Source organism: Chelonia mydas, chromosome 2 (genome assembly GCF_015237465.2).
Source record: "Chelonia mydas isolate rCheMyd1 chromosome 2, rCheMyd1.pri.v2, whole genome shotgun sequence".
Classification (NCBI taxonomy): Eukaryota; Metazoa; Chordata; order Testudines; family Cheloniidae; genus Chelonia; species Chelonia mydas.
The window spans coordinates 209,383,038-209,408,076 of NC_057850.1; positions in this window are offsets into that span (position 1 = coordinate 209,383,038).

Here is a 25,039-nt window from a genome sequence, read left to right on the forward strand (position 1 = left end):
AAACCAGGTAGGTTTCCATGAAATATTTGGGGTCTGACAAATCTGCTCTGGCCATTAGGATGGCAGTTTGCTCCTCCTGGTTTTCCAGCCTTGCCCTCTCCTCTTTCCTTTCTACGGGACTTGCTCCCTGCAGGGGACAAGAACTGAGCAGTCCTGACTCACAGGGACTGCTGTTGTAATCTGCCCCAGTGTGGGCTGCACAAACATGTCGGCTTCTTACACATATGTACTTTTCTTGCACACCTGTATAAAGGTAGATCATAACCTGGCGCTATGTCTAGAAAGAGATTACAGTGCCATTAACAGCAAGAATTTATTTTATACAAACTGAGATTGCCTGTGATTTTCATATAATGCAATACGAAAGCCAATCTGGAATCTGACATATGGATAGTAGATAACACAACTTCATCTCAAATTTCTGGTAGTGGGCGAGGGGGTAATAATAAGGCCTATTGGAGTTTCATGGTGAGTTATTGGGATTCCTGTTAGAAGTCTCTATACTGTAACTTTTTTTTGGCTGTTGCTGCAGAATCCCCTTGTCTTTGAAAATTTAACTTTAGAAAGAAAGACTCTATAAATGAGAGAACAAAACCAAAAATAAGGTTTCCCCATACAAGTCACCTTGATACATTAGTTTGTTTTGCCGAGGTGCTTTGGGATTTTAATTAGGAGACTAATATCATCACCCAACCACTAATCTTTTAGTGTACCCAGGCAAGATCAAACAAGTGGCTGAACTAAATTCTCCTTTGGAAATTAGGCTTCAGTGGTTACCAAAAATTCCAGAACTATTTCATCTCGTTTGGAAGATAATTACATAGGCAGCTAAAAGAAATACCATCTGCTTAAAGCGTGAGGCTGCAGGAAGTGACAGAGTCAGTCTAAAGGCAACTCACTGAACATGAATGAACAGGACTAGGAGGAGTCTGAAATTTACCTAAAAACAGTGCTCTGGAAAAGATATTTTCCTACACATTAAGTGTGTATCTGTGCTAAGATACACTGGCCTTATTTCTTTTGTCTGCCGATGTTATGCAGGGTTTTAGTTGAGGGCCAAATTATGCTCTGTTACACCAATGTAAAACGAGAGTAACTCCATTGCCTTTTATTTCAGCTACTTGATGTTGGTGTAAATGAGAGGAGAAATTGATTCTAGAACTAATACAGAAGATAAATGGTTTTGAAGTAATAATCTGAAGTTTAATCCACTGCAGGCATATGGTTGAGGTATAAAAATGGATGGCTGACATACACCAGGCCTGATCCAATGCTCACTGAAGTCAACTGAAAGATACTCAGAGACCTCAACAGGCATTAGGTCTGTAAGTAGGAAATAAAGAGGGTGTTTGCAACTCAGGAGTAATCAGACAATGATTATTTGCCTTAAAGATACTGTACAATCCTCACACACAGTACACCCTGCATTTGCCCTTTCCTGCTTCTTTATGATCTACTCTTGCAAAGTAGGTTTCTTCTCTGCAGTTCATTCTCACCAAAGGCCTGATCCAAGAGAGTCTTTCCATTGACTTCAGATCAGGCACTCTCTGAGCAGGAAGGGGATGCTGAGGCTTCCAAATCATTCTGTAATGTCAGCATTAAGAAAATGCTCATAACTAATGTATAGGTACCCCGAAGAATCAGTCATTTGGTCTGTAAGAGACCCATGTCTCATGTTATAGAAACAATTTTTAAATCCCCACCCAAGCAACACTCCCCTATTCCTACTGCACCTCACATGAACAATTTGGCTGTGACTCTTTGATCCTGAGTCCCTGTTAATAATCCATTAGCTAAGACCTGTCTGTTACAGATCACATGTGGTGAGGATCTGTACTAAAGTCCCAGCCTGCCCATGGGCTCATATCTAAGTAGTTTACCATCTGAAGCACTCTTTCCAGTGGCGGTATTTATTCTTTCATGTTGCTTTTTGTTTTCTGGTGGTTTGTGGGTTCTTTTTTCCCCACTCTCCCCACCCTATCCTCTTTCAACTGCTGGTATCTTTAAGCGATGGAAAGCAAAGTATAGGGTTTTTATGCTTAATGTCCATTGTTTGCTGTTAAAGATTATTGTTTGTAGTACAAAACTAAGGTTCACAAAGTGCTCCATTAGCGATCCGTTCCTGAATCAACGGCCTTCTGTAGCATGCAGTGTTTCCAGAATCTCTTTGTGTTTGTCCTTAGAGCTTATGCACTTTTATAATTGCTGCAGCTATTCAAGTTTTTCGTAATCTCACTCATTCAGAAGCAAATGCATAAAACACAGAGAGAGAAAGATGAAATTGAGAAAGTGTTCATACAAACTGTACTAATATTTTGCATTTATAGACCTAGCAAGTTTTTATCTTAAGATCTCAAAACACTCTGCAAATATTATGTAAGCCTCATAACATTCCTATGAGGTAGGCAAACATTATGATACCATTGCTACAGAGGAGGCAGTTGATACACAGATAAGTTAAAGGTCTTGCATTCAGAGGAGCAAAGCGCCCGCACTTCCCATTGACTTCACTAGGAATTGCAAATGTTCAGCACCTCTGAAAATGTCTTCCAGGCTATATAGCAAGTCTGCAGCAGAACAGGAAATAGGAGCCCATAATCCTGATCCCCAACCCCCTGCAGTCACCAGATCATTGTCTTTCCCACAACTGAAAACAAAAGAAACAGATGCAGCAAATTAACATGAACATGACCAGAAATCTACAAACACTGATGTTCCAGCTAACAATGGACAGTGACCAAGTAAGTGATTATTAACAGATGGTTTGATATTAACAGGAGTGGTTTGTCTTTATCATCATAGTGATTAATGCTTTTCTATTCTTTGAAAGATGCATGGAGAGACTGAAATTCACATTTCAAGTTAGCAGAAAGGAAGAACTTCTGTTCCAGTTGAAACCAAAACCTCCCTCCATCTTGCCTTGACATTAATATTTAGCTTTAATGGAGAAGAAACTCTACTTTAAGTTCTGTCCCAAAACCTTCTGAAGGTAGGGGAACTTAAAATGAAGATTATTCTCCAGTAACACTAAATATTACAGTGGCATTCTTGATAGTTTCTTGATTGCTTTCAAAATCAAAGACAGAATAAAATCCTTCTTTTCTAACCAAGTCTTTGGAGAATATCTGCATTCGCCCTCAGAGGGTGAGATTCTGTACTGTGCCTCTTGGAGGAGTAGGACAGAATTACCAGCCCAGGAGGAAGTGGAGTAGAGTGAATTCAAGCCATGCTTGTGCCCTCAATCCTGAGCTGCTCCAGAAACTAGAGTGGCCTGGTGTAAGTCAGACAGCCCTTCAGGGCTGTCTAAATTATGGCATTTCCGTTGGGCCACCTTATAGGTGTAAGGCTGAACCAAATTTCTGCAGCACTATGCGCTGTGGCCTTGCCCCCCGCATGATCCCAACACAAGGGCTTGCGAGGGGGTGACCTGGGAAGACCTCCTGCAGCTGTCTTCCTCAGTTTCTGCCCCAGGAACTCACCTGTTTCAACTTTCAGGGCTTTCAGGGCCCTCTGAACACTGGTTCTCCCCTGTACGCAGCACCAAGGAACCAGAGTAGGCGTGATGATCTCACCCAGAATTTCAAGCACACTCAGAGCAAGATGTGGAAGGTAAAAATAAGCAGAGAGGAGAAGAGCAAGGATATGGGCTCTGTACATACTATACGTGCATCTGATGCACTGATGTTAGCTGGAGATCGTTTTCTATTTTTATTCAGTTTTCACCCACTCAGTTGGCTCCTCTTGGATAAAAATTAATATTCTTTGCCATCCAACATCAGTGCACGAAAAACAAAAATAGTTATCTCAGAGGTGTTAATTACGGAGAAGTGTATAGTCCCCAAAATCTTGTTCTGCTTCGCCATGATTATTTTTGTACATGCAAAACTGACAGCAAACTGTGTCTTATTTTCACGAAGCCTACTTTGCATATAAATCTTAGCGTGAGCCAGGGGAGGCACTTTGTTTGAAATCTGAAGCTTTTATAGTACATAAACATCATTACTCTTTCCTTCTATAATTCTCAATATATGTTCTATTGTAGTAATGGAAAAAAATGTGATCTCCCTAGATAGCTAATTTAACAATATTCCATTAGGTTTTTGCTTTCCTTCCCTATTGTCTCTTCTAAGCTGGGGATTTGTTTTTTAAAAGAAACTTTTGCAACACAGAGTTATAAAGCTATAAATTAAGGATTCTACTGTGTCTGCACAATTGCTCTATCAATTTTTATTTGCACAGTGGGGAATATATGGCTTTAATACAGGATGAGCTACAGTAACCTCTGACGTCCCCCACTTTCTTTTGCTGAAGTAGAGGCTTCTCATTTTGTCTTTTCTCTCCACCTGTGAGAGGCCAAATTATGTCTGTCCACTAACTCCCAGCACCTAAGATAGCTGAAGATCCTACCTGATACATGCACTTTAATGAAAATACTACATGGAATTTATCCCATAAATATGTGATTTTAACTGAATTATTTGATATACCGTATATCAGAGTGCACTAGCTGGCTACTGGACTTTAATTTATAACTTACAAAGCCCAATAGCTATTTATGGAAGCTTCTACACTGAACTTTCCAGGGCTAAGACTATCTTGAAATCCATGTCTTCAGTATTGAGTGCACTATTAGTGCTTAACAAACAAAAGCAAGAACCGTATAAAGGGAGACATTCAGTTCATGGTTTAAAAAATAAATAACTAAATGAGCCAAACTCATTAGAATTTCAGTTTGGATAAACCCACAAATAAATCTTTCAAGCTATAGATGGGCTTTAGGGCTTTGGTTCAGACCTAACTCTGGGTACAGATTAATCTCTCTATAATGTACAGAATCAAATTGCAAAATCTGAATACTTGCAAGCTTTGGGATTTAAAATCTGGATGTGAATTTTTCCAGAGTTGTGTGTGATCAAATTCACCCTATTATAAAGGGAGTGTTATGGCAGGTGTCACCACGTAACACTGTTATATATACACTTTCAAGTTCTTTTTCTTAGCATGAGGGCAAACGTTCAGTCTTGGGAAGATACATGTAAGTCATTAGTTTTGTTGTGCAAGGTTCTTTTTAGAGGTGGTGGTCCTTGAAGAGGGTATTGTGTAAACAGTGGGAGATTTTGCTCTCTGCCTTAGTCTCTAACCAGAGTCAATAGGTCAGGGAGAATTGCTCTCTGGGAACCAGGCATCTGTGTTCAGCTAAGCATCTTGAAAGAAGAGATTGTCTGTGTGTTTGACCACATCTCTTCCATGGTTTGTGTATATGTGTAAATAAAAACAAATTACTCATAAAATATACCCAGATTCACATCAGTCCCCACCCCCCCGGGGGGAGCCAAACTACAAGGCCCCAGACATCTGCTTCTGCTAAGCAGAGGGGTGATACTGGTGTCAGAAATGGGACATGAGTATTGCAAGAACGGACATCAGGAGTTTCCAGTGATGAACTTGGATCTGAACTCCAATATAGACCCAGAGATCAGATTCACGTGTTTTTTTTTCAGGCCAGTCTCTGCTTCAGACCTATTGAGGTCTCATTATACTCCATTCTTCAGTCCCCAGAAGGCCCACTTTCCATGATCTCCAACCAGCCAAGTTACTGCTTTTGCTTCCTAATGATTTTACCTTCCTTCATAACATTCCCCTCTAACTGCTACCAACCCAGTCCCTTGTGACGTCCAACAGTTCTGTAACTTCTCTTTCCTATAATCTCTAATGAACTCTCTGCTTCTTCTCCCTATCTTTCAACAGGCCTCCAACTATCCTCCGAGCATGCCCCCACCCCCACTCCACCAAAGCAGCACTCTGCTCACCACTGATACAGATAACCTTTCCATATAGGACCTGTGGCTACCTTGCCCTTTCAGATCCCATTTCTGAGCAGGCCTTGTTTGAAAAGCTAGCCCTTTCCCTCTGCCAGCTATGCATCATCATCATCATCATCATTTGCCAAGCTGGGTGATTGTGTTGATTATATCTTTGTAAAGATGAATTGTTCCTTTGCTAACTTGGCCTTTTGTATATATAAAGTGTTATGGAAGGGATATAATTTTTTTTTTTGCTTTGGGAAAGGGACATGTCTCTAATCACACTGAGAGATTAAATTTACAAATATTTTAATAAAAAAATACATCAACAAAAGGAAGGGGAATTATAGAAAAAAACATTAGGGATTGTTCCTGATGAAACCCATTTTACCCAGCTTTACATAGTCAGCATGAGCTGTAACCATAAGAATAATAAAATGCACTTTGTTTGCAGTCACTTTGAGGAGAAGCACAATAAGCAATAACTGACAATAAATACTGGCCCCTTTGAATTTCAAAGGGTTTGGGCAACTAACCACTTAGGCCCCTCTGAAAATCCAAGCCTGAACTACATTAATTTACATTTGAACAAATGAATGGAATGTGATGTACTGGTGCAAAGGCTAACTGAGATGGAATTTCACATCCCAGATCCTCTGTTAGAAATATGCTTTTCATTCCAGTCTTTACTGGAGGCAAACTGGGAGTTTATATGACTACACTATTCAGCAAGAATTTGGGATTAAAGCAGAAACAGAGTGGCTCTGATCACAATTAAGCCAACAGGGGCTCATTTCCACCTGCTACTGTTTGTATGTTCATTCAGGAGCATTAAAAGAGAGAGAGAGAGAGAGCGCGCCCACTACCAGTACTGCTTTTAAATGGCTTTAAAATATATCTGTTTTTATCTGCATTTAGAATAATACAAGACTCTTGATTTTATAGCCTCACCCATGGTATCAATTCACAATATTCTACTGCTTTAACCTATGATAGAACCACAGCTAAATTCTAAATGAAAAACCTGGGGTGTCAGACAACACAGGCATCTCCGTAACAAAAAAATAACAGTGAGATCTTTAGAACACATGCAAATCTTCAGAATGTATGCGAATGAAATACAATATACCAAATGCCACTTACTTCCAATATCGTCAATTGAAGCATTTTTAAACTCCCAACAAAACATCAGTAAACAACAAATGTCATTTACGAAATCAAGAAGCTCTCCAATAAAACCTGGGGAAGCAAAAGGCTTTCAGACAACTGACATTTCGTCGCTACTGATGGAAGTTGTATTCCACAGCACACACCCAATTTTGGGATTACGGATTTATAGGATTTTTGCCACTGCTGTATAAACTCACATGCACTTCTCACATTTCCACTCAGGTCCAGGTATTGCATAGTGAGAATACACTGATTTTGGCACTGCAGAGGTTGCATAACATAAGCAGAAATGACTCAGGATTATGCTGGAGAGGCTTCAAGATTGCAAGACCTCCTAGCATATGCAGTGGGAATGCCTTAGAGCCCAAATCATTTTTGCAAATCAGTGAGAAGATGCTGTTAGGAATCCTAAAAGCAAATAGTTCAGATAGTATTAGTAGGCACAGAACTTGTGAAATCATATATAAAAAGTCATCCTCATCCTATGGTATCTTGTTCTTGTAGCCAGATTCACTAGAGACCTGGGACAATTCAATTATCCCAAGTGTGATGCTGGCAGACCAACTGCTAGCTCATGCCAAAGCCCCTAGGCCTCACTGAACACTGACCGATGCATAGTTGGAAATCAGTCTAGCTTACCTGTGAATTAGTATTGTTAAAATGGGTATTAGATTTATAAAAATGTGTTTAAAATTTATTAAATACTTGTGCATTGCTGCAAGCATTAATCTCACTTACAATATCTGTACCCCATATTATAAGGTACTATTTAGGCGTTTGCTCTGAAACAGTAAACCCCCACAGTCAGGAGAGAAGCATTACCATGTGTGACATATTAGTTTTCCACAAGAGGTGTCATCTCCTGTCCAACAAAAGAAAGTCCATACACACCAGACAAGCCATTGTGGAATATCAGAAGACAAAAGACTTTGTTGATTGCTCCCCACTCATCCATGAAGAAGAAGTGTGCAGCTGGATTCATCCCATCAGCTTGAACTTTGGTGGAAGGGAATAAAAATCGTTGACAAAAATGTTGCTTGGATTCTGAGGGGCAAAGATTACTAAGCAGAAACAAAAGATCCCCAGCTGTTTAGTCTGGGTTAGCTGTAAAGGACAGATAGAACTTGCATATCACAGCAGCGTCTACCACCTTTTGAAACCTAAGACCATAATTCATGTGTATGTTTACCTGCTTTAACCTTGTAAATAACTCTTGTTTCTTTTTCTAACTAAAGATTTTTTTAACTAAAAGTATAATAGCATTGGCTACAAGCATTGTCTTTGATGTAGGATCTAAGGTGCAATTGACCTGGGGTAAGTGACTGGGAGTAACCTGAATATTGTTGTGATTTTTGCTGTAAAGGACCATCTATCACACAGGCAAGCTTGCCTGTGTGATAAGACAGCCCCCTTGAATACTCTGATCTATCTGCGTTGTAGAGCCTGAGGAGTTCATACTTGGTAGGTGAAATCTAAGTATAGTGGGCACAACCCTTTTGAGGTTTTTGCCCTGCTTTTTAACAGTCTGCCCTGAGGTTGGTACTTACACTCATAAGCCACTCCAGATAGCTTGACACAAAGCATTGACAAGTGGTTTGTAAATATTTAGGCAATTAGCATAATGGAAAAACTGATATCCAGGAAAAAAAGCATGAACCTGATTTGAGCCTAGATTATGAATTTAAGGCAGGGCTACAAGAACCACTGTAGAGACCAGACCTCCTGTGTCACATGACCAGGATGTGGGCAGTCATGACTAATGGCTGGAGCAGGAATTAGAGCCCAGGGTCAATACCTGAGTCAGAGCCAAGGGTCAGAACCAGAGTCAGAGGCTACATCTGAAGTTAGAAATCAGTTTACCTGGAGTGAGGCAAGCCTGGGGCCAAAGCAGGAGCAGAGCTAGAACAAGGTGGGGTCAGGGCTGGGAATAAGCAGGAACTGTTGCAGCCATGGCAAATGCTTTGGGTAGCCCCAGAAATGCTGCTGCTGGGTTTAAGAGCCAGTCTGCTGACTCTTTCTGCCAATCAGGCAGCCTACTACAGGTCAGCAGTGCTTGTCAGGTTGCTTGGAGACTAGCTGTGCTGCAGGCCTGAATTCCTGATGTCCTATAACTCCCAAATGCTCAGGTGGAGTGCTCCCAAGGCTGGTCACTGTCAGCCCTGCCTCCTCCTTGCCCCTCCCCACTCTTGTCTCAGACTAGACCCACCAGACACCTGGGAAAGAATTCTCTGTAGTAACTCAGAGCCCTCCCCATCCAGTGTTCCATCACCGGTTGTTGGAGATATTTGCTGCTAGCAGTCACAGATCAGCAACATAATATCGCAGGGAGTCTCATCATACCATCCCCTCCATAAACTTGTCAAGCTCAGTCTTGAAGCCAGTTAGGTTTTTTGCCCCCACTACTCCCCTTGGAAAGCTGTTCCAGAACTTCATTCCTCTGATGGTTAGAAATCTGTCTAATTTCAAGCCTAAACTTGTTGATGGCCAGTTTATATCCATTTGTTCTTGTGTCCACATTGGTGCTTAACTTAAATAACTCCTCTCCCTCCCTGGTATATATCCCTCTGATGTATTTATAGAGACCAATCATATCCCCTCAGCCTTCTTTTGGTTAGGCTAAACAAGCCAGTCTCTTTGAGTCTCCCCCCATAAGGTAGGTTTTCCATTCCTCAGATCATCCTAGTAGCCCTTCTCTGCACCTGTTCCAGTTTGAATTCATCTTTCCTAAACATGCAAAACCAGAATTGCACACAGTCTTCCACATAAGGTCTCAACAGTGCTTGTATAACGGTACAAACACTTCCCTGTTTCGACTGGAAATACCTCATCTGCTGCAGCCTAGGACTGCATACGCCTTTTTCATGGCCACCTCAACTTGGCAGCTCATAGTCTTCCTGTTATCAACCAGTACACCCAGATCTTTCTCCTCCTCCATCACTGCCAACAGATGAGTCCCCAGCTTATTGCGACAATTCTTGTTGTTAGGCCCTAAGTGCATAACCTTGCACTCTGCACTATTAAATTTCATTCCATTTCTATTATTCCAATTTTCAAGGTCGCCCAGATCTTCTTTTATGATATTCCAGTCCACCTCTGTATTGGCAATGCCTCCCAACTTTGAGTCATCCACAAATTTCATTGGCACACTCCCCTTTTTGTGCCAAGGTCATTAAAGAAAATGTTTTAAAAATGTGGTCCCTGAGGAACTCCACTAGTAACCTCCCTCCAGCCTGACAGTTCACCTTTCAGTATGACCCATGTAGTCTCCCCTTTAACCAGTTCCATAGCCACCCATTCAATTCCCCATCATCTCCAACTAATAATTTTTTATGTAAAACTGTATTAAACGCCTTACTGACATCCAAATAGATTAGATCTACTGCATGTCCTTTGTCTAAAAAAAAAAATCAGTTATTTTCTCTATGAATGAGATGAGCTTGGTCTGGCACAATCTACCTTTTGTAAAACCATGTTGTATTTTATCCCATTTATGATTTACCTCTATGTCCTTAACTACTTTTTCTTTCAAAATTTGTTCCAAGACCTTTCATACAACTGAGTCAAACTAAGAGGCATGCAGTTTCCTAGATCACTTTTTCCCCCTTTCTTAAAAATAGGAATGATATTAGCAATTCTCCAGTAATAGGGTATGACCGTTGAGTTGACCGATTTATTAAAAATCCTTGCTATTGAGTTTGCAATGTCATGTGCCAGTTCCTTTAATATTCTTGGATCGGGATTATCCAGGCCCCCCAGTTTAGTCCCATTAAGCTGTTTGAGTTTGACTTCTGCCTCAGATGTGGTAATTTCTACTTCCTTATCCTAGTTCCCGTTAGCCACCCTGCCATTATCCCTAAGGTCTTCATTAGCCTTACTGAGGCAAAGCATTTGTTTAGGTGTTGGGCCACACCTAGATAATCTTTAATCTCTACCACATCCTCAGTGTTTAGCGGTGCCACTTCTTCTTTCCTTATTTTCTTTTTATGTATATGGCTGTAGAACCTTTTACTATTGGTTTTAATTCCCTTTGCAAGGTCCAACTCTCCTTGGCCTTTGGCAGTTCTCACTGTATCCCTACACTTTCTGGCCTCCAAGGGGTAGTTTTCCTTGCTGATTCATCCCATCTTCCATTCCTTGTAGGCTTTCTGCTTTCTCTTAATCACCTGTTTAAGATCCTTGCTCATCCTTTCTGCACCCTTTCCTATGATTTTTTCCCCTTGCTTGGGATGCAGGCTTCAGATAGCACAGGTGTGTGTCTAACAGTGCTAGCCAGGAGCAGTGAATGGGGACTGCAAGGACTGCACCATGGTTAGTCGCTGCACAAGGGTCACAAAAAGGAAGGCTCCTTGCACCCTCTTCTCCCCTTGCACATCAATGCAGGGCCAACTACAATCACACATATATGGATGCCCTTTATCATATGCTCTCAGCACCCTGCCACAGCCAGCAAGCCAGATTTTCCTCCTCCCTATATAGACAAGACAACAGATCACCATGTCTCTTGCCTAAATCTGTAGTCCCTGAGAGCAGTGCCTACACAGGCCTCTAGCTTTCTTTTCTGTACACTCATTTGCTCATCAGCAGGGAAGAGAAAAGCCAAATGCCTTAATCCATGTTGGGTGAAACTCACTTCTCACAAAACAGAAGGAAATGTAGTTTATGGGCAGAAATCACACAGGGGAGAGAATCCATTCCCCAATCTTCAAAGAAGGCAGGGACAGCCCTGCAGCCTTTCCACTGATGCTATGCCAGACTCTGAGCTGCAATAGGGTCACAACTCCTTCATGTGCTTTTGTGGTCACTGGATCTAACTGCAAAACCGCTGGCCACATCCTCGCCTTCCCCTAGCCTGCCATCCATAGCACCCAGCTCATATGTGCATAGGAGTTATAGAGTTCTTTGTGCATGCATGACTACCAACATGGGTGGCGGGTGAACCGCAGGCTTGGGGAAGCTAGCCCCTGGCCAGCCCCACGCCCCTTCCCCCGCCAGAGTTCAGAGGCCCCACCCACCCCCCATCAGGCCTGGGCCTTCTGAGCACCTGCCCTCTCTCCCCCAGCCCCGGAGCGCCCCAAAGGTAGGCAGGCAGGCAGTGCAGCCCCCAGCCCGAGCCCTGGAGCGGTGGGCAGGCAGCTGAGTGCGGCCCCCAGCGTGGCAGTGGGCAGTCAGCTTGGCCCCCACCACATCCTGGAGCGCCGGGTGGGTGGGCAGCATGCCCCCAGCCCCAGGTGGGCGGGAAGCTTTTCTGCCCAGAGTCGCTGGCTGCAGGCCAGCCCCCATTAGCCCCACCCCGGGGCAAGGGCACTGGAGCCCTCCCAAAAGTGGGGGGTGCAGGGTGGAGGCAAAAGCAGCCCCCTGCCCTTGTCCCAGACCCCCCGCTGCGGGCAGCTGGAGGGTCCCAGACTCCCTACTTTTGCCCACGCTGCTCTCCCCGACTCTGCTCCGGCCTGGGGGGGAAGGCGCCTGGGAGCCACAGCCCAGCCATGATAAGAGCCGGGTGGACAGCTATGGGGAGCCGCAATGGACCTTCTACCTGCCCGCAGTGGGGGGGCTAAGGAGGTGTTCTCGCCCCCCAGACTCCTACCCGCCTGGGGCAGGTGGAGGGTCCATGACTCTGGGCTCCTCACAGCTGCCCACATGGCTCTTAGTATGGCTGGACTGTGGCTCTGAGGTGCCCTCCCGCCCACTCCTGGCTGGAGCCGCGTTGGAGAGCGCCACATGGGCAGCTGTGGGGAACCGGCATGGAGTTGCGAACCCTCCCTTTGCCCTGGGAAGCTGGGGCACCTGAGGGGCGGGGACACGGTCTGGGGGCTGCTCTCAGCTCCCCGCACCCCAGGCAGGTGGAGGGTCTGCCGCAGCTGCCCCGGCTCCCCAGCTGGGCTCCACATTGGCCTGGCTTGGGGGTGTGATCTCGGGGAGTGGGGGAGGAGAAAGGGGGCAGGCTCCGCCCCAGCGAAAAATGGACAGCGGAAATCAGGAGGAGGCCTGGGGGTGGAGTGTGGGTGGGGCCACGCAGGCAGTTTGGGTAGGCTCAGCCTTCCCCTGCCTTTGTTACCCACCACCCATGCCTACCACCTCCCTTCCATGCAGTGGAATTGAGTAGCTCCACAGCCTCTGTACTGCTGGATGAGTTTCAACCTTTATATGGGATCAGGGACATGGGGAGGAAAATACAATACATTTAAAAATGAAATATAAGGAGTATAGAGTTAAAAGTGAGCTCTCGATTATACCAAGGTTGATGTGCATGAAAAACTTAATTTACTATATGTTTACCTCACCCACACACACACACACACAGAAATAAATAAAAGTCAAGAGAGTGGAGAAGAGAACTTTGCCTTAATTTTGACTATCCTTCTACATAAATATGGTGCCTACTTATGTGATTTTTAATATATGGGATGTTAAAATGGGGACATCTGTGTAAAGAATAATGTCCAAATCTTGGCACCATGCATGCAATCAGGGCAATGGCCCAGATTCCCCACCACACTTGGTCTTGTGTATACCATCAGAGTGGTGTTCTCTCACTACAGGGACTCAAGTAGCTCCTGTGACTCTCAGTGTAGAAAACTGGAACACTCACACTGCAAAGTGATTGTCAGCATTGGAAGAACTTTGTCACAGGAGGGAGGCTTCATGGAAGACAGCTTCCAATGCTTTAAAAACCCTGCCAATTGGCTAATACTCAAGCCCCGTGTTCAAATAGCCATGGATCTTTTTAAGGGGAATGCTTTTAGGTGCAGAAAAAAGGAAGGTTTTCAGATGGCAGGATAAAGATCTGTTTATTTTGTGCATGGTTTCTTCTGCACAAAGGGCTGTGTGTTACTAGCAGTAATACAATAGTCTGGCAGGTAATAGAAAACTCTTGAATAGAAGGAAAGAGAATGGCAGTAGAACAGGAAAACAATCAATGATTCAAGTCGAATACAAAGGAAGCACTGTGCAGGCATGGTCTGTAACCTCGACAGAAAGTTTTTCATCTTCTGTGGTGGATGCAACTTTATGATTGATCTGCTCACTGAAATGGAGAGGGTTTCAGGAATATTCCTTACAAAGAGGAAGTGTGCATGGAGGAGGGAAGGGGGTTTTCAACTTACTGGAAAGATAACTCATTTTGTCCTGCTCTCTCATGTGTGAGGAGAATTGCTACAAAGACCTTAAATAGCAGCTACCAGGCTGGGCATGCAGTGGAGAGGAATGTGAGCATATGAAGACTGACTGACTCACTTCACCATCAAGATTGTTTGAGTCCAGTTCAAAAGCACCTGTAGCATTCCATAGTCAGTAATCAGCCAAGTGTCAGCTCTACAGAATTCCAGGTTCCCCAGCAGCTAGCAGCTTGATCCAGAAACATGCTGAATACTCTGGCCTGATAAGGTAAAGCACTTAAAGACATTCAAAGTCCCAAAGAGATGGTTTTTCACAGCAGTGTATTTCTGTTTGCACTAACGAACACAGACATTAATAGCCAATTGCTCAGAATCTGTCGGAATGGGGGCTGCGTATCAGAAAGCACAAGCATTTTGATATAAAGTGGCTAATAGTCTTGGCTTATTGACTCTGTTGAAATCTAATTCTTTCATGTTTTTGCCTTTCCCATTTGTTACTGTGACAGATAGGGTATGTGCAGGGGGAAGTTATTGATAGAGGGAAGGCCAGGGTGAATCCACAGAATTATATTTGGGAACCTGTGAAGTTCAGTAATATTCTGATGTGGCTGCCTGAGTGTTACAAACACGTCTACACCGGGTGAACCGCGGGCTTGGGGAGGCTAGCCCCTGGCTGGCCCGTCCCTTATGCCCGGGGCCCTGTCCCTCCCACCCCCTTCTTCCGCCAGAGGCCCCTGCCCACCAGCCCTGGGCCATACAGAGGCACAGGTATACTGATGCAGCTGCACCGCAGTAAGATCTCTTGTGTAGCTGCTCTATGCTGATGGGAGAAAGCTCTCCCTCTGACATAGCCCTGTGCACACTACCACTTATGTTGTTCAGGGGGATGGTTTTTTTCCTAAGCAACATAAGTTTTGCTGACATAAGTGGCAGTGTAGACCTGGCTTTAGTGCCTGTTGTGTTTATCATTTCCTGAATAAATTCAAGTTGGCTGTATATTGGAAATGGACCTGATCCCAAAATTTGGATCCAGATTATTATTTTCAAACATCCCTTGCCCACAAATTTAGACATTTTAGTTCGACCCATTGTAAATGTAGGCGCCAGCACAATTTAGGCTTGGGTTTGGATTTTGAAACTTTCCATTCACCTCTCAAGTTTAGATCATAACTACAGGCTGTAGAATCTACGCTGAATGTCAGTGTCTATGTTTCTGCATAAATACTGTAATTAGGACCCTGGAAACGTTGTACTGACTGCCTGTTACGTGACTTATTATGACCTTTATTCTTTGCTGTAATTGGCAGTTTATTAACAGCATTAACCCTCTTTTGTGCTCACAAGTTATTACCGGACTATGTGTGGCAAAGGGACAGAGGGGCTCATTGTGAGTTAACTTCTTATGGCACGAGGATTCATGATGAGTGAAGAAACTATCCTTTCATCTTTTCCCAGAATTATTAGAAGCTTTTTCAGAATAATTAGAAGCTGTGGCATTGAACCCATTTATATTTAAAGTCACTCTTGCAGCAACAGTAATAAGGACTAGGTGATCAAGGTGATCTGCTGTTTAAGCCTCCAAATTCAAAGAAAAAGTACTATTTTTCTTGACTGCTGCCTGTGGGGAGCTGAGAGCCTTGCTTTGTGCTTCAGTGATTACCTCGCCTGGATCTGTCTCACGTGCTCAGTATGTGAAGCTTAAAGTAACCCCCTTCCAGGCTGCATTGTGATGTTCAGTCTTCAAAATTAAAACTGTTTTGTTAGGTCTGGATGAGTTGAAAAACTACAGCTTGCAATTTTCGTATGTTTCCACCGTTATGAGAGATGATGTTATCTGATTTATTCATCAAAGAGTCTAGAACTCCTCTACCTTGGCACAATGTTGTTTGGACAATACAATCTGGAATGTACACAAGGTCTTGTAGAGGGAAACTGAGGGAAGGAGTCCAGTAACTAGAGGTGAATGTTATCTATGTCTATCTAATCAAATCATATAATCCATCCCCATCAAAGAAGAATAGGGCCATTCAGTATCAATATATGTTCTAACCTTTGTCCGGCCTCGTTTCAGAAAGTTGGGTTGTTTGTTCTTTATCTTAAACCCTGCTTTCCAGCTTTACCTATCCCTGCACAGGTGGGACCACCTATATTATTTATTTCTTACAGAGGATGTGTAGCCTTTCCACAAGGCAGAGAGGAAACAGGAGCTTCTGAATCAATTTCAGATATGACTTAATGAAGGCTAATGAGTCAGTACAAAAGTGTTTTGGAGGAGCCGGTCTGCCAGAACTCCAACAGTAGAAGTCAGGCTGAAATATCAGAGTAAATGTGGTAGCTTCTGTGGTTTAACAGTGAGGAAGGCTGGCCTGTTCAGATGCTGGACTGGGACTGCCCAGATCTGGTTTCAATTCCGAGCTGTGCTTCATGTTCCTGGCATGACCTCGGCCAAATCACTTACTCTCTGTCATCTATACACTGTAATATTGTCTGTACAGAGAATGCAGTGTTGCCTAGTGAACAGAGCACTGGACTGAGGCTCAGGAGACCTAGGCTCTAGTCCTAACTCTACCACTGGCCTCTGTGCCTCAGTTTCCCCATCTGTAAAATGGTGATAATGATATGCACTTCCTTTATAAAACACTGAGATCTACTGATCAAAAGCGCTATAGAAAAGGCAGATATTATGTACACAAAAATTGTACCGCTTCAACTATACTGGTATAATTGCACAGCCCCCCCTAATGTGGATGCTGTTATATCAGTATAAAAGTGCTTATGCTGGTATAGTTCATACCTATAAGCGAAGGGAAATAGTTCTACCAGAAAAAGTAGCTCAAATTCACTGGCAATCAATTAACTCATTGTACAAAGTTAGTGAAGACAAGTCCTACAATGACTGGAGAGGCAGTGTCATATAGCACAAGGACGTAGAACTCCTCAAAAAGGGAAGGAATTTTTGATCAGACTTTTTTTCCTGTGTTTTCTGCTAACACTTGTTTAACCTCAGTGGCTAATGAACGTGAGCAAAGATTTAGAGAGAGAATTAATTTGTTAAAGTTAAAACTCCTCTCTTAAACGGAGGCCGTAGGAGCTCCCACTAAGCCTCATTTTACTTTGTATAAGCCCTCCAGCAAAGCCAGGAAAGACCCAACTTTACATTCCTCATATTTCTAAGATAAAAATCAAGGAAAAAATCATTTTAAGTAAAGAGTATATATCAAAGAAGCAAGAAAGGGCACTGACTTTGCATGTCTCCTGTAAAACATCTAGGATTGCATATGTTCAATTTTCCATCACAATATCATCGCCCATTCCAGTAATACTTTCTACATGTTAAATATAGATGTGCTCTTTATGCCTTTATGTAAGTAATCAAAAACCCAAGAGAAAAAAAGATACTGCGGTGCAACTGGTCATAACTGGTTTGAAGCTCCAGCTGTCCTTGAGAATTCCCTGGCATCCTGAAATGAGTGAAATAAAATGCATGTTCAATACTGTTCAAATCACAGGCAAAGCTACTGAGGACTCGGGACTCATGGAGATAATAAAGTTTTAGATGTAAAGCTGTGATGGCTAATGGATGCTGAACGAAAAAGCATACACTGAGACATCAACAGCCTGGAAGTATCAAAGCGTGGGTTTGCAATGTGTTTGTGTAACCCTAATTTTAGATTAATGCTTCCCATCTGAAAGACAGAAGAGGATTATTATACAGTTATTTGATAAACATGTAGAATGAAAAAAGGCATGTAAAATTATCCTAGCAAGGACTATTTTATTGTTGGACGAGACACTGATTTTCGCATACACACACACAGAATTATTTAGTTCTTCGAATTTTTTACCTCTCTCAGAGCTATTGATAATGGACAACGCCCACAGGTGTGTATATTGAGTAATAGGAGGGTGCACAGGTTACATTTATGACTATGTGAATTAAATGGAAATAGATTTGTTTTAAATGTAGAATGTCAGTTTGTTATGAAGCTAGCCTTGTGCTTCCGATAAGGCTTGCACAGGGCAAATAGTTCCATTGTTTTCTTAAAGATGGAGACACCTTCAAGGCAATTCTGCTTTTTAGCCTTCTTTTAGTCATCTATGCAGTGTTGTTGTAGCTGTGTTGGTCCCAGGATATTAGAGAGACAAGGTGGGTGACGTAATATCTTTTATTGGACCCACCTTGTTTCTTTTTAATCAGTAACTTTGATTAACAATCGGACTAAGCCCAAACACTAGAATTTCACTCCTGCAGTATCTTCCTGTTCATAAAATTTTTAAAAAGTGTTTTACGGGAGTGCCATCCAACTGTATGAAACTCCAAGTTAATTGGCACACTGGGAATTTGACATAATACACCAACACACCCATAATGTCACAGAAGCTCATAGGAAATTACAACGATATTTCTAAAACACACACTGCAGATATCACACTGGTGGTTCCTTGTTTTGGTTTTAGTGCCGAACATAAGCCTGATTTAAAACCATTTCTGGTGTTTGTTATTTTAACATTTAGTAATTTAGTTTTCACAGCATGCTAAAAGCTTACTTTGCAGCAGCAGTTAATATCAGATAGACACTTCAGTTCAGACCCGATGCCCACTGTCCTTCTCCCAACACACATGCAGCAAGTACTGCAGGTCAGGTTAGGCATTTCCACCGTATTCATCATCTGGTATGGGAAATGGGGGTCAGGTGATGCAATGAGAAGGAAAGACGCATGCGAGAGTGACGACGTTTGTAAACCCACTACACTCATCTGTCTGCATTACCACCATTTTTTAAATGATTATTTGTATTCAGTAGCATGCACACAGGAGCCCCAGTCATGGAGCAGGACCGTAGGCACTTTACAAAAATGGAACAAAAAGCTAATCCCTCCCCCAGAGAATTTGGGCCCAGACCACAAAGGAACTTAGGCATTGCAATGCTGAGCATCACAACGCTTAACTTTTAGACACCAAGAAAACAATCACATGAACGATATTGCGATCCACAAAGCCTGAATTACGTGGGGTAAGGTTGCCTGTACAATGAATGGGGAGAGATAGGTGCCTTAGAATGGGATCCACAAAAGCCTGATCGCTAAGTGTGGAATTAGCCAATGGGAGATACCAGTAAGAGACGAGTGTCCTAAACCCTGCTCTCTCACAGAGAAAGATGCCGAAGTCCAGGCTGCAGGATGGCGCCTACCTCTGCTTAGTGATCCACAATTGGGAACCACTCTCCTGGAGTCAGGCAGCTTAGGCATTCAAGTTGTTTTTGTGAGAATAAGTTAGGAGCCTGCCTCGCTCCACACAAAACGGCCAGTAGAGGAGGTGGAGGTTGATAACCATTAAAATATGTTGACTTGCAACTAAATATAGCCTTTACACTATGGGAATGTCTACACTGGAATAAAACACCTGTGGCTGGCCCATGTCAGCTGACTTGGACTCACAGGGCTCAGGCTGCGGGGCTGTAAAATTGCAGTGTAGATATTCAGGGTCAGGCTGGAGTCTGGGCTCTGGGACCTTTCTCCACCATGGGGTCCCAGAGCCCAATCTCCAGCCTGAACCCTAACATCTACATTACAATTTTATAACCCCACAGCCTGAGCCCTGTGAGCTCAAGTCAACTGACAAGGGCCATGGTTCTAGAGAGCTAATGGCAAGTCACAAAGATATGTTGTAGCCTTCTTTTCTTGGATAGATACCCCAGATCCTCCCAGCAATTTAAGTGGAATGGTTAGTTACCGTGGATGGCAGTGCAGTTACGCTTTGCCAGAGAACATAACAGAAAGATTAGAGTATTGCTGTCCGAGTGTTTCCTCAGACACACTATTAAAAGATTGCAATAACATTCGGGCAAAGAAACAGAATATTTCACAAGGTAGCTTGTACTTGCACCTCAGATGCTTTCCAAATTGTGACCGTTACCCTTTGTAAATGCTTGAAAATCCATTGCAAAGAGTGCCTGACTGATACTGCTGCTCTTCATCGAGGGGGAAAAAAAAGAGAAACGACCGCAGAACAATTGTCGCTGCACGGTTAGTAGGTGTTGCTGGGCATGATGCAGTGTGATGTAAATGCTTTGGCCATTGTGGCAACTGCTTCTTTTATTAGTATTAATATGTTCCATTTTCCAGATCTTTTACATTTGTGTTTGCTGCCCCTTTTGACCTCATTGCTAGTCAAAGTTTGAGGCCCCGCAAACTTCCAGTTCAGAGTAGAAATTAATAGTCTGGGTCTGATTTATTTACAAGAAATGTATGAAGTCCTGTTTCTCTGAACATAGTAGGGAATCAAATGACAGGAGACAGTTCCTTTGTTCACTGTTCGAAGCCTGCCTTCCCCTGCTTTCCAAAAAAAGCTTAGCTTTGTCCCCAGGCTACATTACTGTGCTTCAAAGCTCTGTCTGCGTGCCTTTCTCTCTACTCTCCCTGTCTCTCACACCCCTACCCCTCGCTCCCCACCCCACCATCAGATAATACCCAGTGGAACCTTCCACCCACATAGTGTTGCTGGGCAGACTATTATGTCTTGTTTTAGGTGGAACTCCTTAATTGCCTCTTACAGCTGTCTTAAATGAACGATGCTTTTCACAATCAATTTCAACAAAGTTTTAACCCAACTCATCACACCCCATCACCTCAGTTTGCTTATCATCCCGATAAGGCTGGGAATGGTGACATCTCAACAGAAACAAACGAAATAATTTAACCAAATTACAAATGATACAAACCTAGCTATTTCCAGTTTTTTCTGTCAGGACAGTGTCACACCGGCACTCAAATGATGGAGATAGGAATGATCGTGGCCTTATCTACACATGAAAGTTAATATGGAATAAAATAAAGTGTGAGTAAAGGAAAGGCCTGGTCTACACCTTAAACACAGGTCAATCTATCTACATCACTTAGGGATGTGAAATATTTACACCCCCATAGAGACAGAGGCCATTTGTACACTACCGCAGTTATCGCTACATAGCTACAGTGCTGCAGCTGTGCCGCTGTAGAGCCATAGGGTAGATACTTCCTATATCAACAGAAGGGTTTTTTCTGATGAAGTGATCCACCTTTTCAAGAGGCAGTATTTCGTTCAACGGAAGAATTCTTCTGTTGACCTAGCTACGTCTATGGTGGGGATTAGGTTGACCTAACTATGGTGCACACAGACACTGAAATTTTTCACAGTCCTGAGCAAGGTAGGTCGGTCAATCTAGTTTTTTTGGTGTAGACCATAGCTAAGTGGACCTAAGCCCTGGTATAGAAACCACTAGGTTAATGGAAAAATTCTTCAGTCAGCTTAGCTCTCGCCTCTCGAGGGGATGGATTTATTATAGTGATGAGAAACCATCTTCCGTGTTGTCACAAGTGTCTACAGTACAGCTGTGCCACTGTAGTGCTTGTAATGCAGATATACCCTAGGTCTCAGGGCTTGTCTACATGAGTTATTGATTAGGAATGGTTAATTATGCTTTAGCTTTCCAAAACACAGTTTGTTTGGAACATTACTGAGCACGATGGTGATAACTTGAAGCAGTTTTGTGCCTGGGCGTGAGGTGCATGTCAACTGTTCAAGTGTGAACCGTCCTTGCTTAGCATTCGAAGGGTATATCGCCACCACAAGCACCCTAGCAGCACAACTGCAACACAGCAGCTACGTCACTGTAGCGCAGACACTTCCTACTGCGACGGCAGGGTGTTCTTCCATTGCTGTAGTTAATCCGCCCCTGCAAGAAATGGTAGCCAGGTCACAGGAAGCATTTTTCCATCGAGCTAGCATTGTCTATACTGGGGTTTAGGTTGGCTTAACTTATTCTCTCAGGGTCATGAATTTTTCACATCCGTGAGTAACTTTGTTAGGTGTACCTATGTTTTGGGTGTAGACCACGCCAGCTTTAGACACCATCTCTGAGACTGTGAACACCTTTCACTTTCACTGCCCAAACAAACTATGGGATAGAATTAACCGCTCTACCTAGCTATCAAGAAGACACAACGTTCACAAAGGTCTCAGTCAAGAACTTCTGCCCGTCTGTAAACCTATTAATTAGAATGACTCAGGCAGGGCAGGGGGAGGAAGGTTGTGCCATCAGAAAATAAAAGGAACTTGACCAAAGTTCAAGTTGCTTTAGTGGTGGCATTCAACAGCAACTTATCCCATCAAGTGTGCCACATTATTTAATGCTACCAATTCAGGTGACATTTATATTTTAATAGGCAGCCTTAGTATGCCCCTTCCTGTTACCACCAATCACTTTACCTCCCTTAAAACGACAAGAACTTTTTTAAAAAATAGCTTTTCTCCTTATCAATTTAAGGACTGTCCCTTAAATCCTGTTACTAATTCGACATTTTTGGAGGGATAATATATTTTAATTGAAATTATACTCACAATATACAGAGCATATATTTATCACCTCTACAAACAAGCCAAAATAAGAACCATGTAATGTAAACTACTGAGAATTTGAGGCGGGTGAAAATAGCATTGAGGAGGCTGAATTAGTAATGCACATTCCATTCTACACGATCTCCACTTCTCTTAGCAAATGCTGCTAGCGCCTACAGAATTATACAAACTGTTTACCTGTGTCAAAATCATAAGCGGAGCTGGGTGAATTATTCATAAGGAATAATTTCACCTCTTTTCCTGTTTGCGAAAGGCATGCATTCCATAAGAATGAACAATAATGGGAAAAATAATCATCTGAACTTTTTCATGCCTCAAAGCTGTGGTTTTGAGATTTGGATCAAGGTTCGGTATGGGTGCTGTCTGTCCAAACAGTTTTGTCACCCCTCACTCAAGTCATGAATATGTTTCCAATGTGCAATCTGTGCTCGTAAAAGCTTAAGCAAACCCTTCAAATCAGATCCACTAGCAGATTTTTTTTCTACTTGAGCTAGGGGACATGTCTTGTTAGCTTTCAGTAGCTATGAGTCTTCAGCCGTTTTAGGCCATGTCTATGCTACACAAACTGTAGCAGCTTAACTATGTCACCGTAGCTAATCTGGCGTAACCCTGTAGTGTAGACACAGCCTACAGTTTCTTCCATTTCAGTAGGAACACCTCCTCCCCAAACAAAGGTAGCCAGGCATTATTCCATGGACCCAGCTGCATCTACATCAAAGGTTAGGCTGGCAGAGCTGTGCCAGGCAGGAGAGTTAACTTAAGTTTTAAGTGCAACCCCAGCCTCAGAGTGAAATAACACACAGTTTCATACCTGTTCTAGAAGTAACCCCACAAACCTCTCTTTCCTCTACTGAATTTCTCCATTTTCTGTTTATTTGCCTTCCTTTTAAACAAGAGAAAGTGAATTTGTAAACTGTTAGACTTAGAAATCTCTCAATGCTTGAGAGCTCTCTCACACACATACATATATTATATCCATCTATCTATAATTATATGGCTGCCAAAGCTCAATTAAGGACCATAATCAAATGCAGAGTCAAGAAACATTTTCAATTAATATACACCAAAAGATATTGCTCAGCAGTAAGTATTTAATTAAAACTGCATTATTGCTACTTTAATTGCTCTGATCCCTTCCTAGTAAGCTGTTTCTGAGTATAGAGCTCAGAACATGTGGTGTAGATATGTGGCAATAATCAGCAAGAATTATTCTCTTCGTTCTCTCCAGTTCCTACTTTGTTTTAATCTGATGCCACAACAAAGGCCACTTGGAGAAAAGGATTAAATTTCAGCCCAACCTTTATGGATTATAGACTGGAGAGAGGGAGAACCTTAGAGAACTTGTGGTCTCAGAATACTTGTTCAGATTACACAGATGATGTATCAAACAAAGTGATGGCTGCTAGTTGAAAATAGTATGGGACCTTTGTAATTTTAAACTCAAAAGCACCAACAGTTAAAGTCTGAATAATAATCAAGTTATATGAAAAAATATTTGTTTTCCTTTTTCACAGAGAAATGTGGTTCGCCCATCTTTTGTCAGCAGTGATACATTTGTTATGCATTTCCAATGGGGTAGTCCCAACTAATCCCCCAACAAATTGAACAGATCCTTGAAAAGAAATCATCATTAAACTCCCCCTCCTACACAGAGCATAATGTGCCTACGTTCAGCTTCACAGGATTGCCAACTCTCCTAATTTTATCATCAGTCTTCTAATATTTGGTGTTTTTTTCTAAAAGCCCTAGCTCCTGGAGTCATGGAAATTAGACCAGGGAGGGAAACCATTTTCACATCCAGTGAGAATTTGAGATTTCAAAATATTTTCCCATCTTGAATTAGGACGAAAAGTGCACATCCCAAATCATTGTGAACCGACAATTTGGAAGAAAAAAAAACATTAGCCTGAGTCAATCAAAACATTATTTCAGCATTTTCAAAACATTCTGTTACGATTTTGATCTTTTAAAAAACACCCACACACACACTATAATCAGCCTAAATTTCTAAACAAAAAGTCATACTAACCACAATGTGTCAGTTTGAAATCACCAAAAAGGGATGTTTAGACAACTTTGAAACTAATTTTTCTCGAAAAATGTTTTGAAATGAGAAATCATAGACTATCAGGGTGGGAAGGGACCTCAGGAGGTCATCTAGTCCAACCCCCTGCTCAAAGCAGGACCAATCCCCAACTAAATCATCCCAGCCAGGGGTTTGTCAAGCCGGACCTTAAAAACCTCTAAGAAAGGAGATTCCACCACCTCCCTAGGTAACGCATTCCAGTGCTTCACCACCCTCCTAGTAAAAAAGTTTTTCCTAATATCCAACCTAAACTTCCCCCACTGCAACTTGAGACCATTACTCCTCGTTCTGTCATCTGCTACCGCTGAGAACAGTCTAGATCCATCTTCTTTGGAACCCCCTTTCAGGTAGTTGAAAGCAGCTATCAAATCCCCCCTCATTCTTCTCTTCCACAGACTAAACAAGCCCAGTTCCCGCAGCCTCTCCTCATAAGTCATGTGTTCCAGTCCCCTAATCATTTTTGTTG